The 13694-nt window shown below is 38.4% G+C and overlaps 1 protein-coding gene across 1 annotated transcript in view; it reads right to left on the bottom strand.

The window, feature by feature from the left end:
- Nucleotides 1-13694, bottom strand: part of NAV3 (neuron navigator 3) — a 1098011-nt gene that overhangs the window by 241914 nt on the left and 842403 nt on the right.

The raw sequence follows: 13694 nt of genomic DNA, 5'->3' as shown, positions 1-13694 counted from the left end.
TGGACATAAATACAAATGAAAAATAGTCCTTCCCCAATGAACATATAACTGATATTTTAGGAAGGATGCATGTGAACACCCAGGGAGGTTACCAAAGTCTTCACATAGGATGTAGCTTATTAAATGAACCTTGAAGGAAGCTAAGAGGCAGAGGTAAGATGGAAGTACATTCAGGGTTGGGGGAGCTTGTGTCCAAACCTCTGAAGGCAGGACATCAAATGTAAGACTGAGGAAAAGCAAACAGTCAAATCTAGCTGGTGGAAGAAAATTTAATAAACAAAAACCAAAAACCAGTGTGTGAATGGAAATAAATGTGAATATGGCCAATAAGGGAGAGGCTGGAGTCAGAAATTATTTTCATTGTATTACCCAGGGGAACTGCAGCATTTTTTGTTTGTTTGTTTTTTCTCTTTCCTGGTTAAGATTAAGTAATATTGTAAATATACATAGCACTTTTATGATGCTCTCTTTCAAGCAATCCAAAATATATAATTAACTATGACTAATTAATCTGAAAAAAATATTTTCATGCCCTACAGAATTATTATAATTTTTCCCCTTTTATCACCTAAGGAAACTGGGATAGGGAGCAGTCATGTCACAAACTAAAAGAAGTGTTAGAAGAAAAACTAGGGGGCATCTAAGTGGCTCAGTGGATAAAGCACTGGCCCTGGATTCAGGAGTACCTGAGTTCAAATCTGGCCTCAGTCACTTGACACTTACTAGCTGTGTGACCCTGGACAAGTCACTTAACCCCCACTGCAAAAAAAAAAAAAAAACTTGCAAAACAAAACAAAACAAAGAAGACAAACTAGGTGCCTACTAATCTATGACTTAAGTAAACTTAGGCTAGAAATACAAATGATACTCTCCTGAAATCCCTTGAGATCCTCCATACCTGTGTGACCTTGAGACAGGTACAACCTTCTTGAGCCTCTGTTTCCTCATTTGTAAGATGAGGTGGTTGAACTAGATGACTTCTAAGCTCTCTTCCAGTTCTAAATCTATGATCCAATTTTATATCTATCTCTCTGTCTCTGTCTCCATCTCTCTCTCTTTGTTGTTGTTGTTGTTTTTTTGTTTGATTTTTTTTTTGCAGGGCAATGAGGGTTAAATGACTTGCCCAAGGTCACACAGCTAGTAAGTGTCAAGTGTCTGAGGCAAGATTTGAACTCAGGTCCTCCTGAATCCAGTGCTTTATCCACTGCACCACCTAGCTGTCCTCTCTATCTCTATCTCTATCTCTATACCTATACCTATCTATGTGTGTCCACATGTGTATATATGTATACATACATTATACATGTATACATAGACACGAGTACATACACATATACATATACAAATATGTTCATGTTTATATACAATACATGTATTAAAATATGCAATGTATACATGAACATGAATGTACATGAATCTTGGGATTGAATTATCCACATGAGAGATAGGAGTAGCACTAGCCTACATAAAAAAGATTTCTGAAAACTCCTTGTTTATCTGGTCTAGTTTACTGATGTACTAATTTTCTACTTCTTTACTTAATTTGTGACATAACCGCTCTGTGTCTGTTTCTTCAGGAGGAAAAAAATTCCAACTAACCAGGATCTGAACCTCAGGAACCAGCCAAGATCCTCTTTACTATTACAATGTCAAATATCTGCCTTTCTGAACTTCCCAGTTCCTAATGCTCTCTTTCTCTTTGAATATTATTTTATATGTACTGTTCTATCTTCATGTTGATCTCCCCCAAAATAATGCAGGGTCCTTGAAGACAGAGAATATTTCCTCTGTTGTCTGATTTCCCAGCACCTGACAATGTCCTGTACATAAAGTACACTCATGGAAATTATGTTGTTGTTCTTTTAGTTGAAATGAATAGAGATGAAAACCAAAATAATACATTTTAAAAACTGAATGATTCCATTTAATTTACCCAACCTCAATTAAGCTCTAATTAGGGGTTGGACATTATGCTAGTCACTGAGGAGTCAAAGAAAATGATTCCTTAAGGATGTTGGGGAGAGCAACAAATACCCTGTGAATACATTAAAAAATAATCACAAAATAACTGGGTGGAAGCATTAACAAATCCCTCTCTATGGTGCTACTTTGTTAGTTGTAAATATCTTGATAGTCTTTATTTTTCGTCTTAATTTGTGGCTACATATATATGGTATTAATCATTATATTATACTATGTTATTACACAGTATTTTATTATTATACTTCCTTGTGGGAAATGCCCATTTAGGGTCATCTGCATGCTTTCAGATGACCATCTATGATTTAAGTCTAATCACTTTTTATGAACCTGCCACTTGTTATGCACTGGACACACTAGCACAGAAATGATAAAGCTTAGAAGGACAAACAAATCATTGACCCATAGAAAACTCATTCTGCTTTCTCTGCCTTCTTAACTAATTCAAGTTAGACAATGCAGTGAAAGGAATAGAGGAAACTACCTAGTCACACACTGGATAAGACTAACCTTCCTAACCAATTTTTTAACTCAAAGTCTATAGGCTTAGCTCAGCATTTATCATCCTCATTATGAAAGGCAGTGTTGCATGGTGGACAGGAACTGGGAGACAGGAAGACCCACGGTCAAATACTACCTCTGATACTTGTACACCGTGTGACCTTGGGCTAGGTCCTTCTTCTCACCATGTCTCCCTCTTCTCAGCTGTAAAATGAGGGAACTGTACTTGATGATCTCAGAGGTGGTGGCTAGGTGGCACATTGGAAAGACTTCTGGGCCTGGAGTCAAGAAAACTCATCTTTATGAGTTCAAATCTGTTTTTAGACACTCATTACCTGTATGACCTTGAAGAATGCACTTAGCTTTCTTTGACGGGTCTCAGCTCCTTATATATAAAATGAGGTTGTTGGACTAGATTTTTCTCCAAGGTTTTGTCTAGCTCTAAGTCAGGGATGCCATGATGCAGCTTTGAAGGAGTTATTATAACATAATTATAGAGAGAAAAAATGCATTTATAAGAAGTCAGCAGTAATACAAAGTGGCCCATGCCAAGTGAGTAGCATAGAAATAAGTATTATAAATATTCAGAGAGAAGGTCTACTTATACAGGGCTGAGAGAGGGAGGATACAAGGAGGAGGAAGACATTGAAGAAAGGTTATGAATCAGGAAAATAGAAAGGAGGAACAAGAGTATACCAGGAGGAAGAAATATCAACAGAAAAAGTACAAAGGCATTGAAGCATATTAATAATATTAATAATGATAACAATAATAATAGATAACATTTACATAGGACTTACTATGTGCCAGACTCTGCGCTATGCACTTCACAATTATTATCTCACTTGATTCCCACAAGAAGGTATATGTCATTATTATTCCCAATTTACAGATGGGGAAACTGAGGGTAAAAAAGTTAAGCAACATCCCCAGTGTCCCATGGCTAATTGGTGTCTGTGTTTATATTTGAACTCAGATTTTCCTCACTCTAGGCTCAATGCTCTGTCCACTGTGACACCTGGATGTCTCTATGCATATGTTCTATTTAGAGAACCAATCCATAGGTAATGGAGAACTATGACTGTTGCAGAGGTTTGGATTAATGTGAGATAAAAACTGGAAAAGGTAGAAGGGACTAGGTATGCACTGCATTACTATATATCTCTATTTAATAGCTATTTCTGTTGGAAGTCCATATTTTAATGGAGTCCTCAAGAACCAGTGGCAGTGGGCTGAACTTGGAGCCATGAAGACTTTGTAAAGTCAAGTACCACCTGGCATATCTTGGCTATGTAAACCGAGCCAAGTCATTTAATTTCTTAATGCCTTCTCTAAGATTAAGTTGCAGACCATGAGCTAAATTGCACTGATAGAAACAGCTTCTGTATCAGGAGATCCTTGTAGAACTGAAAACATAAATATAATTGGGACAAAAATAATGGACTCTTTACTCTCCCTCTCCTCCAGCTCATTTCACAGATGGGCAAACTGAGGCAAACAGGATCAAGTGACTTACCCAGTGTCATACAGTTACTGAGCGTCTGAGACCAGACTTGAACTCAGGAAGATAAGTGTTCCTGACTCTAGGCCAAGTGCTCTATCCACTATGTCACTTAGCTGCCTATCACAATGTTTAAAATATGCTATATTTGAAATTAAAGGACCTGGGTTCAAATCTTAGCTCTACTACTCACTACTGGTATGACTTTGAGTAAGTCATTACACCTTTCTAGTCTCTTAGTTTCCTCATCTACAGAAGGATGACATCAGACTAGATGAACGTTGAGGTCCCCTCCATCGCAAAATCTATGGTCATAAAATCTGACTATGGTGAGAAAATTCTGATTGGTTTCCTTGCTTCCAAACATTCTCCCTTTCATCCTATTCTCTATACACCTACACAATTTATATTCCTAAAGTATAGATTTTATTCCTCTACTCAAGAAGCTTCCTGTTATTCCCAGAAATGAAGAAAAAAAATCCAAATAATATTCTGGAAGATTCCACTCCCTAACCCCTCCCCATACCTTTCTATATTCTGGTTTACTTCCAGGAACTACAATGAGGAGAATAAAGGAATGCCTTCAATGAGAGATTTGGGAGGAACAGAGATCTTTTTCCAGGAGAATATAAAAGCTTTTAGAGAGACAGAATATTGGAGGAAACCTAGAATAAGGGAGAGATTTGGGGAATACTGAGAAATGAAATAAGACTGAAGGACCTTTAATCCATTAACCTGAGGTTCTAGGTGGAGCAATGGATGGAATGCTAGGTTAGGGTCAGTAAAACCTGAAGAAGACTATTTTTTTTTAATACAGCACAACAGAATTATATTTGAATAATCCATATTTTTCTAGAGTTCCAATAGTAAAAGTTAGAAAGCAATAACTTCTAGGGCAACTGTAAAGTGGGTGTAACTCACTCTATCTTGTTTCCAGCAATGCCTCTCTTTTCTCACTCTCTCCTCCTCCTTCTCCCCTCTCCCTCCCTTTCTCTCCCTCTGTCTCTCTCACTCATTCACTCTCTCCTCCCTGTTTCTCTCTTTGAATGTGCATATACATACACACACATATACATATATATACACACATATACATATATGTATACACATATGTGTGAGTGTGTGTTTGTTGCTCTTCTTATATTAAGAAGGATGCTTGGGGCAGCTAGGTGGCACAGTGGATTAAGCCCTGGCCCTGGCTTCAAAAGGACCTGAGTTCAAATCCAGCCTCAGACACTTGACACTTACTAGCTGTGTGACCCTGGGCAAGTCAGTTAACCCTCATTGTCCTGCCAAAAAAAAAAAGAAGAAGAATGTTTGCTGGTGGTCACATAGAGTTGTGGATATGGCTAAAGTCAATAAGTCTATGTAATAAGTGTCCTAATTCTCATTTCAACAGCAGCACCTATTCCTACTTACACATCTGTCTCTTAGATTAGACCATTAGGTCTTTTTTTCTCTCTAGAAAAGCCAATCAATTCCCAACTGAAACATACAATAGTCAAATGTATTCATTGTGTCCCAGAAGTCTATGGTCACTTCACATTGAAAAGATATTGCAGTGAGCTTTTAAACATTTCTTTTGCTTTCCCAACTGTTAAGGGCTAAAATTCTAGCTAAACTGTCTAAAATATCTAATGAGTGGTCGCCAATAAATTATAAGCTTTAGCAAGAGTTAGACTTTTAAGCATTTATTAAGGAGAATAAGAATTTGGTAAAGAGAGAGAGAAAGGCCTAGATTCCTATCTATTAAAGGGAGAGCACATTTGCTTCATGGGCGGAACTCTTCTACAGTAAGTCTCCAGCAGGTGGCGTCATTCCAACCGTTACACAACTTTGATTAACCACATAACAGTTTTGTGAGTTGTACTGCTGTCATTGATGCTCAGCATGTGATACATCTAGCCAGGGAGAGAGCATTATCATGTCTTTCACTTTCTTGCCCACCAAATGGAAACAGCCAAGGATGTTATTTTTTTTCCTTTCTCCTTTGCATTTAATAGAATATTCCCATAAGGGTGGGGAAAGAGACCACCTCCACCTAACGATATTTGTTATCACAGGGCATAGTTCTATTATTGATTATGTGTATATGGGAAAAAGGTGCTATAACAACCCCCCCCCCCCCAGCTATGACATGAAGTCTATTTGGATAGGCTGGGGAACTCAGGCCCTCTGGAAGCTAGATTTGAGGAAATGGTAAGTGAGGAGAATTGTTTTGATTAAATAGCAGAGAAGTTACTTGGGACTTCCTATTGCCAGTTGAGGACCATGAAACATTGAAGGATCTGGAAGATTTTAGACTTCCCATCTGCCCACTGTTGTCCTAACAGCATCCCTGGGACAGCAGCAGCTAGGGTCAATGTTTAGAGCAGGAACTGAAAGCAGACTGCTTTGTTCATTCGCAGCTAGGTGATCCCTTGCAGATCCCAAATTACATGATTCTTTATCTATGCTAGGTCCAGATCTTGCAGCCACACAATATGAGACAGTGACAAACCACAGACTTTCAATAAGCATTAAGGCTTGAATTCATGTCAAATAGCCCTGACCAAAGGCTTGCTTAGTCTGCTTTAATACATTTGCTGCTTTATCACTTAGGAATGACTGAACAGTGTTCTGTCTAGATGGTCAAGTTACGTGGCAGCATCTTTGGCAGGAATAACTCATGGATACCTCTGGCTATGTAGAAAGCAAACTGTGTAGTTTTGTCTTCTACCTAGCATTATTCTTTAGCTGTATAACTTATTCACGGTATTATATGGAATAATAGAGCTAATAGAGGGCATGACTAGTAATCAAAGGCAGTTAGGTAGATTAGTGGACACAGTGTTGGATTTGAAGGCAAGAAGACATGAGTTCAAATACAGCTTCAGAATGATTAGCTAGGCCACCTTGGGCAAGTCCTTTAACCTCTTCCAGCCTCAGTTTACTCATCTGAAAATTATTTAATAACAGCACTTACCTCTCAGGGTTACTATGAGGATCAAATGACTGATTGATCATTCTACTCTGAATCTATTGCCCTGCCTAATTTTTTCAAGTCTAGAGAACAAGATATCTTTCCTTGGTTCAACTCATTACCTTTAATCTTACCACCATGCTTCTAAGGCAAGTCTTGACTCAGGGCTGAAGGATGGATTACCAAACTCCTACCAATGCCTTCCTTTATAGAGGGCAGAAACTTGGACTTTGGGGCTCACTCAACTCAGCAACTGCTGCCCTGCTGTTCACCAATATATTCCCCCCTTCCCCTACTTTCCTGCTTCCATTTCTGTGTTATCTTCTCCTATTAGATTGTAAGCTACTGGAAGGAACAGACTATCTTTCTTTTTATCAATTGTATCCCGAGTACTTGTTTTTGTTACTTGTCCTTTGTTCTCAAAGAGGACCACGACATCAGGTGATGTCATGACTTGCATAAAACTGAATTTAAATTCAGGAGGGCTGTGCAAGGTCACCAACCTCACTCTCTCCTTCACAGCCATTCAGCCCCAGCACTTAGTCCAGTGCCTAGCACATTGTCGTTAAATTGTGTTCAAGTCTTAGTGACCCTGGACCATAATGTAAAGATACTGGAGTGGTTTCCCATTTCCTTCTCTCCTGTATTAAGGCAAAATGAGGTTAAATGACTTGTCTAGGAACACTAGGATTACACAATTAATAAGTGTCTCAGACCATATTTAAACCTTAGTCTTCCAGACTCCACACCCAGTGCTCTATTCACATCTAGCTGCCTGGCATACAGTAAGTATTTAATAAATGTTTATTGGATTGGATAGGATTAGATAAAACATATAACATGTTTTGCAAAACTTAAAGTGTTACATAAATATTTGGTACTATGATTCTCATAGAATTATAGGGTCAGAGGGTATTTTAGAGGCTACCTAGTTCCTCAATTGCTGAATTAACAATGTCCTCAAAAAACATATCCTACAATTCGTCATCCAAACTTGGCTCAAATATGACTAGTGATGGGAACTCACTATAAACTAACACAGGCCATTATTTGGTTCAGTCAGCTCTAACTCCTCAAGAGATCCTCCTTTACACTCTGTTGACATCTGCCTCCCTATAATTTTCACTCCTCTACCCTAATTATGCCCTCTAGGTCTAGGCAGAATGAATCCACAATTATTTTGATGATTCTTCAACTACTTAGAGACAAAAATCTTGCCTTGCTAGCTACTCTCCTCCATCAGCCTTTCTTTCTCCCGGCTGACACCGTGAGAGATTTCAAGTGAATGAATACTTGCTTCTTTGTATACCAAGCTTCAGTCACACTCAAGTCAAGAACATGGGCAAATTGATAAATGCTGATGTCGGTTGGCATTATCTGTTGTGAGTTTCTGAATGGCAGATCATCCTGAGAAGTGACTGCAAAACTTTCAAAAGAAATGTCATGCAGTAATCAGGGATGCTCTTTCCAATTTCCCATCTGGCTCAATAGTTTTCCATATTATACTCTGACATAATAGCATGATGTCATGGCAACGAAGAGTAAGCAATCATCTTCTTTTCCATTAAAGATCTTTCACCAAGTGATAAGAAATGATAGGGAAAGGTAGGTGGCACAGTGAATAGAGTGCTAGGCCTGGAGTCAGGAAGACTCCTCTTCATAAATTTAAATCTGGCCTTAGACACTTAGTAGCTGTGTGACCCTGAGCAACTCATTTAACCCACTTTGTCTCAATTGCTCATCTGTAAAATGAGCTAAAAAAGGACATGGCAAACCACTCCAGTATCTTTGCCAAGAAAACCCCAAATGGGGTCACGAACTATCTGAAACAACTTAACAACAGCTTATTTATGTCATATATGATTTTACAAGTTATCCCTAAAGTCTTAGTTCAATTTTAAGCTGTTTTTATAAAGAATTGTTAAAGCTTAAAATTGTACTTTTGGGGCACCTCATATTAAATATGATGTGTGCAAATTAAAACATCGTGCTATTAACGATTTTCTTTAGACTACAAAATGGGGTCCAGCAAAAAGTATGCTTGATTTGGACTCAGATGACCTAGGTTCAAACTTAACCTCTGTCACGAATTATAGACTTTGGGCCTCAGTTTCTTCACTTGTAAAAAGATGGGGTTGGATTAGATAACATCTCTCCAATTAAAAAACTGTGACCCTATGTTCATATGATTCTCTAGGTTTTTTGTTTTTGTTTTTGTTTTTTGTTTGTTTTTGTTTTTTGCAGGGCAATGAGGGTTAAGTGATTTGCCCAGGGTCACACAGCTAGTTAAGTGTCAAGTGTCTGAGGCTGGTTTTGAACTCAGGTCCTTCTGAATCCAAGGCCAGTGCTTTATCCACTGTGCCACCTAGTTACCCAATTCCCTAGGTTTTTAAAGGTGATTGAAATGAGTTGTACTGAGAGAGTATATCTAATTTAATGTTTACTTTCTAGCATAGTGATAGTGATGACCTATGATTTCACTGGTGTGGCAAACCCCCTCTCTACCAAGTCAGCTTGGCACTCTTCTCAGAAATTTATAGTTTTAGAGATTTGCCTATGGCACTGTGTAGTCAAGGAATTTGACAAGGATCACATAGCCAATATTTCTGAAGGTGTATTTATGCATGTGTGACCATAGCCTGCAAACATGATGTTCTAGCAAGATAATCTTTAAAACCTTTATTAATATTTTAAAAAACATTTTATCTATGTTGTCAACGTTTGTATTGCCAGTTTCAGGTACCACTGAAATTACTGTTTTAAATGGTTGTATATGCTAATTAGGATTAAGTGGCTAAATATATGAATAGCTATCTCCTTAATGTAGATTCAGTAGACAGAGAAGGCAGGAAGCTGGGGTCCACAATTAACAGCCATGCATTGTAGATATCTGTCTCCACCTAGTGGTGATTCTAAGATATAACAAATTCTTTCAGTGCTTTGAAAAAATTCTCATGAACCAATGGGGAGCAAAGGAGAAGAGTGAGGTGACAAATGTTACTGTTTGTCTAAATTGGGCTTTAGACTTGAGGTGTTTTTATTTCATTTTGTTTTGTTGTAATTTCCATAGGGGAACTCCTCAAACATATTACTTTTCAGGATAGAATAATTTGAAGAGTTAGGCATCTTCAGACAGTTCTGGGACGGTCAGTGATCTCAGGAGCTCAATCCAAGTGGAGAATCACCTTAAAGGACTGAGAAGTGCTGTCCACTAAAGAGACTGGACTCTGAACTGAGCCAAGGACAGCAAGCATTCTCCATAGAATGTACATATGAGTATGATCCAGATGCTTCACTGGGAATCAAGAAAATTGTGTTCACTGACACCTCATAAATGAAGTAATGGGTGAATAGGAGGGAAGAAGAGCAGGAAGGAGAGAAGGAGGCCAGCAGGAAAAAAGGAGGAAGAGAACAGCATTTACTAAGAAACTACTAGGAGCGGGGCACTGTGCTAAGCATTTTACAAATATTTCATTTCATTCTTACAATTTTAGCAGAGAGGTAATATCATTATTCCTATTTTAAAGTTGAGGAACCTGAGGCAGATAGGAGTTAAGTAAGTTGCCCAGGGTCACACATCTAATAAGTGTTAAATACAAGATTTGAACTCAGGTCTTTCTGACTCCATGCTCAGCCTTGTACAACTCTTCATGACCCAGTGGAACATGGCAAGCCAATGCTGTTGTCCCTGGGGTTTTCTTGGAAAAGATACTGGAGGGTTTTTTTTTGCCATTTCCTTCTCCAATGGATTAAGGCAAACACAGATTAACTGACAGAACTAGTAAGTGTCTGAGGTCACATTTGAACTCAGGCCTTCCTGACTGCACTGAACAACCTATCTCCCTCCTGTGTCAACCTAGATGCCTCTGTAAAGGGAGTTCACACTAATAGATCACAAGTTCAGAATGAAGAAAATTTAAAAATCATGAATGAAGCTTGTTGTTTTTCAGTTGTTTTAGTCATGTTCAACTCTTCTAAACCCAACTGAAGGTTTTCTTGGCAAAGAAACTGGCATGGTCTGCCATTTCCTTCTCCAGTGGATGCACTGGATCCATTTTGTCAGGCACTCAGAGGTTGTGACTTTCCCAGGGTCATACAGCAAGGAAGTGTTTGAGGCCGGAAGTGAACTTAGATCTTTCTCACTCCAGGCCCAGTACTCTATCCACTCACCAACTGGCTGCCCTATGAATGAGACTAGAGATCACTATCTGATTGAGGCCTCCAAGAATATATCACAAAAAGAGATTTCTTTTATTTCTATCTTAAACACATTTTGACTAATAGATCAAAATTATGGAAATTGACATATGCCATAATCATCACCAGGAATCCATGTGAATGGGCAACAAAATCATCAATAGTTAGAGGGCCCTAAATTTACCTTGGAACAAAATAATGAATGACGTGTGAAAAGAATAATTATTATTATGAGAACTGATATATGCATACATATATACATACATACAGAGAGATAGAGAGATGGATAGGGATAGGGAGGGATGATAGACAGATGATAGTACTTTAAGAGCTGTTATGAAAATGGTACTTTTCTCCCATCAGATCCTCACAGTAGTGCTGTGAGGTAGTACTATTGATATTCATATAGACTTGGTCAGGGTCACATAGCTAGGAAGAAGAAGGATTGGAACATAGATCATCTTGACTCCTAGCCCAATGCTCTTTTTCTATAATTGTAGTTTTCCTCTCTTTTGATTTCCAAGGCTATTACTTGTCATATATGCCTTTAAGAGTGCTGTTGGAAATGCAGCTAACAAATAAGTGTTACAGCTCAAATAAAGTGTTGCAACTCAGCAACAGAGTGTGGTACAGCAGAGTGTGATTGAAGGCTTCTTTAATACATCATGATGGTGAGCACTCTCCTGAATGTGGTGGAGAGTTCACTGAAGTGGGATTTAACACCGCTATTTATACTTAACTCCTGGCACACAAATGTTCTCTCCCTCTTTTCCTCACTGGTTGAGTACTCAGAGTTAAGAATCTTCTGGATATGTTGCTACCTAATTTTAACCAATAACATTTCAGTATTCCATCCCCTATTTACATGCAGTATTGACCAATCAGATTGCACCAAAATCGACTAATCATATTTCAGTATTCCAATCCTCTGTACCATACATAACTTTCAAGGAACAAAACTTGGGTTGGGTTTTGAAACTAAACTCACTCTCTGTCTTTGAGGCTCTGAGAAGGGTCCAAATATGGTCTTTTCTCTCAAGTACCAAAGAAACATCAAAGCAAGATGAGTATTTTCTTTTTAACTTGTTACCTATATCAGTGTTGTTGTTGCTGTTGTTGTTAGGTTACTTTTCAGTTGTGTCTGACTCTCTGGGATCCTATTTGGGGTTTTCTTGGTAAAGATACTGGAGTGGTTTGCTATCTCCTTCTCCAACTCATTTTACAGATGAGGAAACTGAGGCAAGCTGGGTTAAGTGACTTGCCCAGGGTCATAACAGCTAATAAGTGTCTCAGGCCATATTTGAACTCAGGAAGATAAGTCTTCCTTACTCCAGCCCTGTCACTTTCTCCAATGTGCCACCTAAGTGCCACCTATGAGTGGTATCAAACTCAATTAGAAACCCATGTGGTTAATTATCTATGTGGTTTTATATTTCTATTTATTTTCTTAAACATTTCACAAACTGCTACTGAGAATTTTGAGGGTCTATTAAGTCTCATCAGCAGGAATTTGACACCTCTGCCCTAAAAAAACACTGAATAATCTCACCTAGGTACCTATATGATCCGATCATACTCCTACTCAAAAATTATCTTTGACTCTTCATTGCCTAGTAAATAAACTATATATGCCTTATCCTGGCCTACAAGGCCTTCTGTTATTTCATTCCAGCTTTATCTCATACTCCTTCCATTAATCTTGGGGTAACACAAAGTCTACGTTCAAACACTGCTCTGCTAGTTATATGAATTTGGGCAAGACAGCTCACTTTTCTAGTCTTCAGATTTCTCATCTGTAAAATGAAGGGGTGGCACTAAATAATGTCTAAGAACACTTCCGGGTCTAGATTCTTTGATCCTATAAAAAAAAAAGTGGTTGTTTTCTTTAAACTAGTAAGACAACTTTTACAGAGAAGAATCTGTGATAACAGAATGCCCACTCAGGCAGGAAGTGGAGTTCTCTGTTAGCTAATCAGCCACAACACAGGAGTCAGAGTAAAGGAAAACCTGACCTAAATCATATCAACTATCTGAACAGGTCTGAAGACTTCTAAGGAGAAATATGACAGTGGGGTGGTTTTGATTGAAATTGAACCTGAAAAGTGTGATTGTGAAATTGACTCACTATCCTATCAGTTCAGGCCAGTTTCTTAGTTTTCCACCTCCGAAGGGGGCATCATACAGACACCAACAATTTACTTAAGGTCTTCTCAGTTTTTAAAGTTTTGAAAATACCACAAAATTCCCTCACTAGTCACTAAACTGTCCCATCCCACACCCACATGCAAATTCATATTTTTTTAGTTTTTAGGGTTTTTTTTTTTGTTTTGAGTAGGGCAACGAGAGTTAAGTGACTTGCCCAGGGTCACACAGCTAGTAAGTTTCAAGTGTCTGAGGCTGGATTTGAACTCAGGTCCTCCCGAATCCAGGACTGGTGCTTTATCCACTGTACCACCTAGCTGCCCCCATAAATCCTTTTAAAGGAAGGTCTAAAACCTTCAATATAACTAGTTTCCTTTGTAACCTCATGTGCTTTATACATTTTTTTTTTTT

Source organism: Dromiciops gliroides, chromosome 5, assembly GCF_019393635.1.
Source record: "Dromiciops gliroides isolate mDroGli1 chromosome 5, mDroGli1.pri, whole genome shotgun sequence".
Lineage (NCBI taxonomy): Eukaryota > Metazoa > Chordata > Mammalia > Microbiotheria > Microbiotheriidae > Dromiciops > Dromiciops gliroides.
This window is presented reverse-complemented; position numbering and strand designations above follow the sequence as displayed.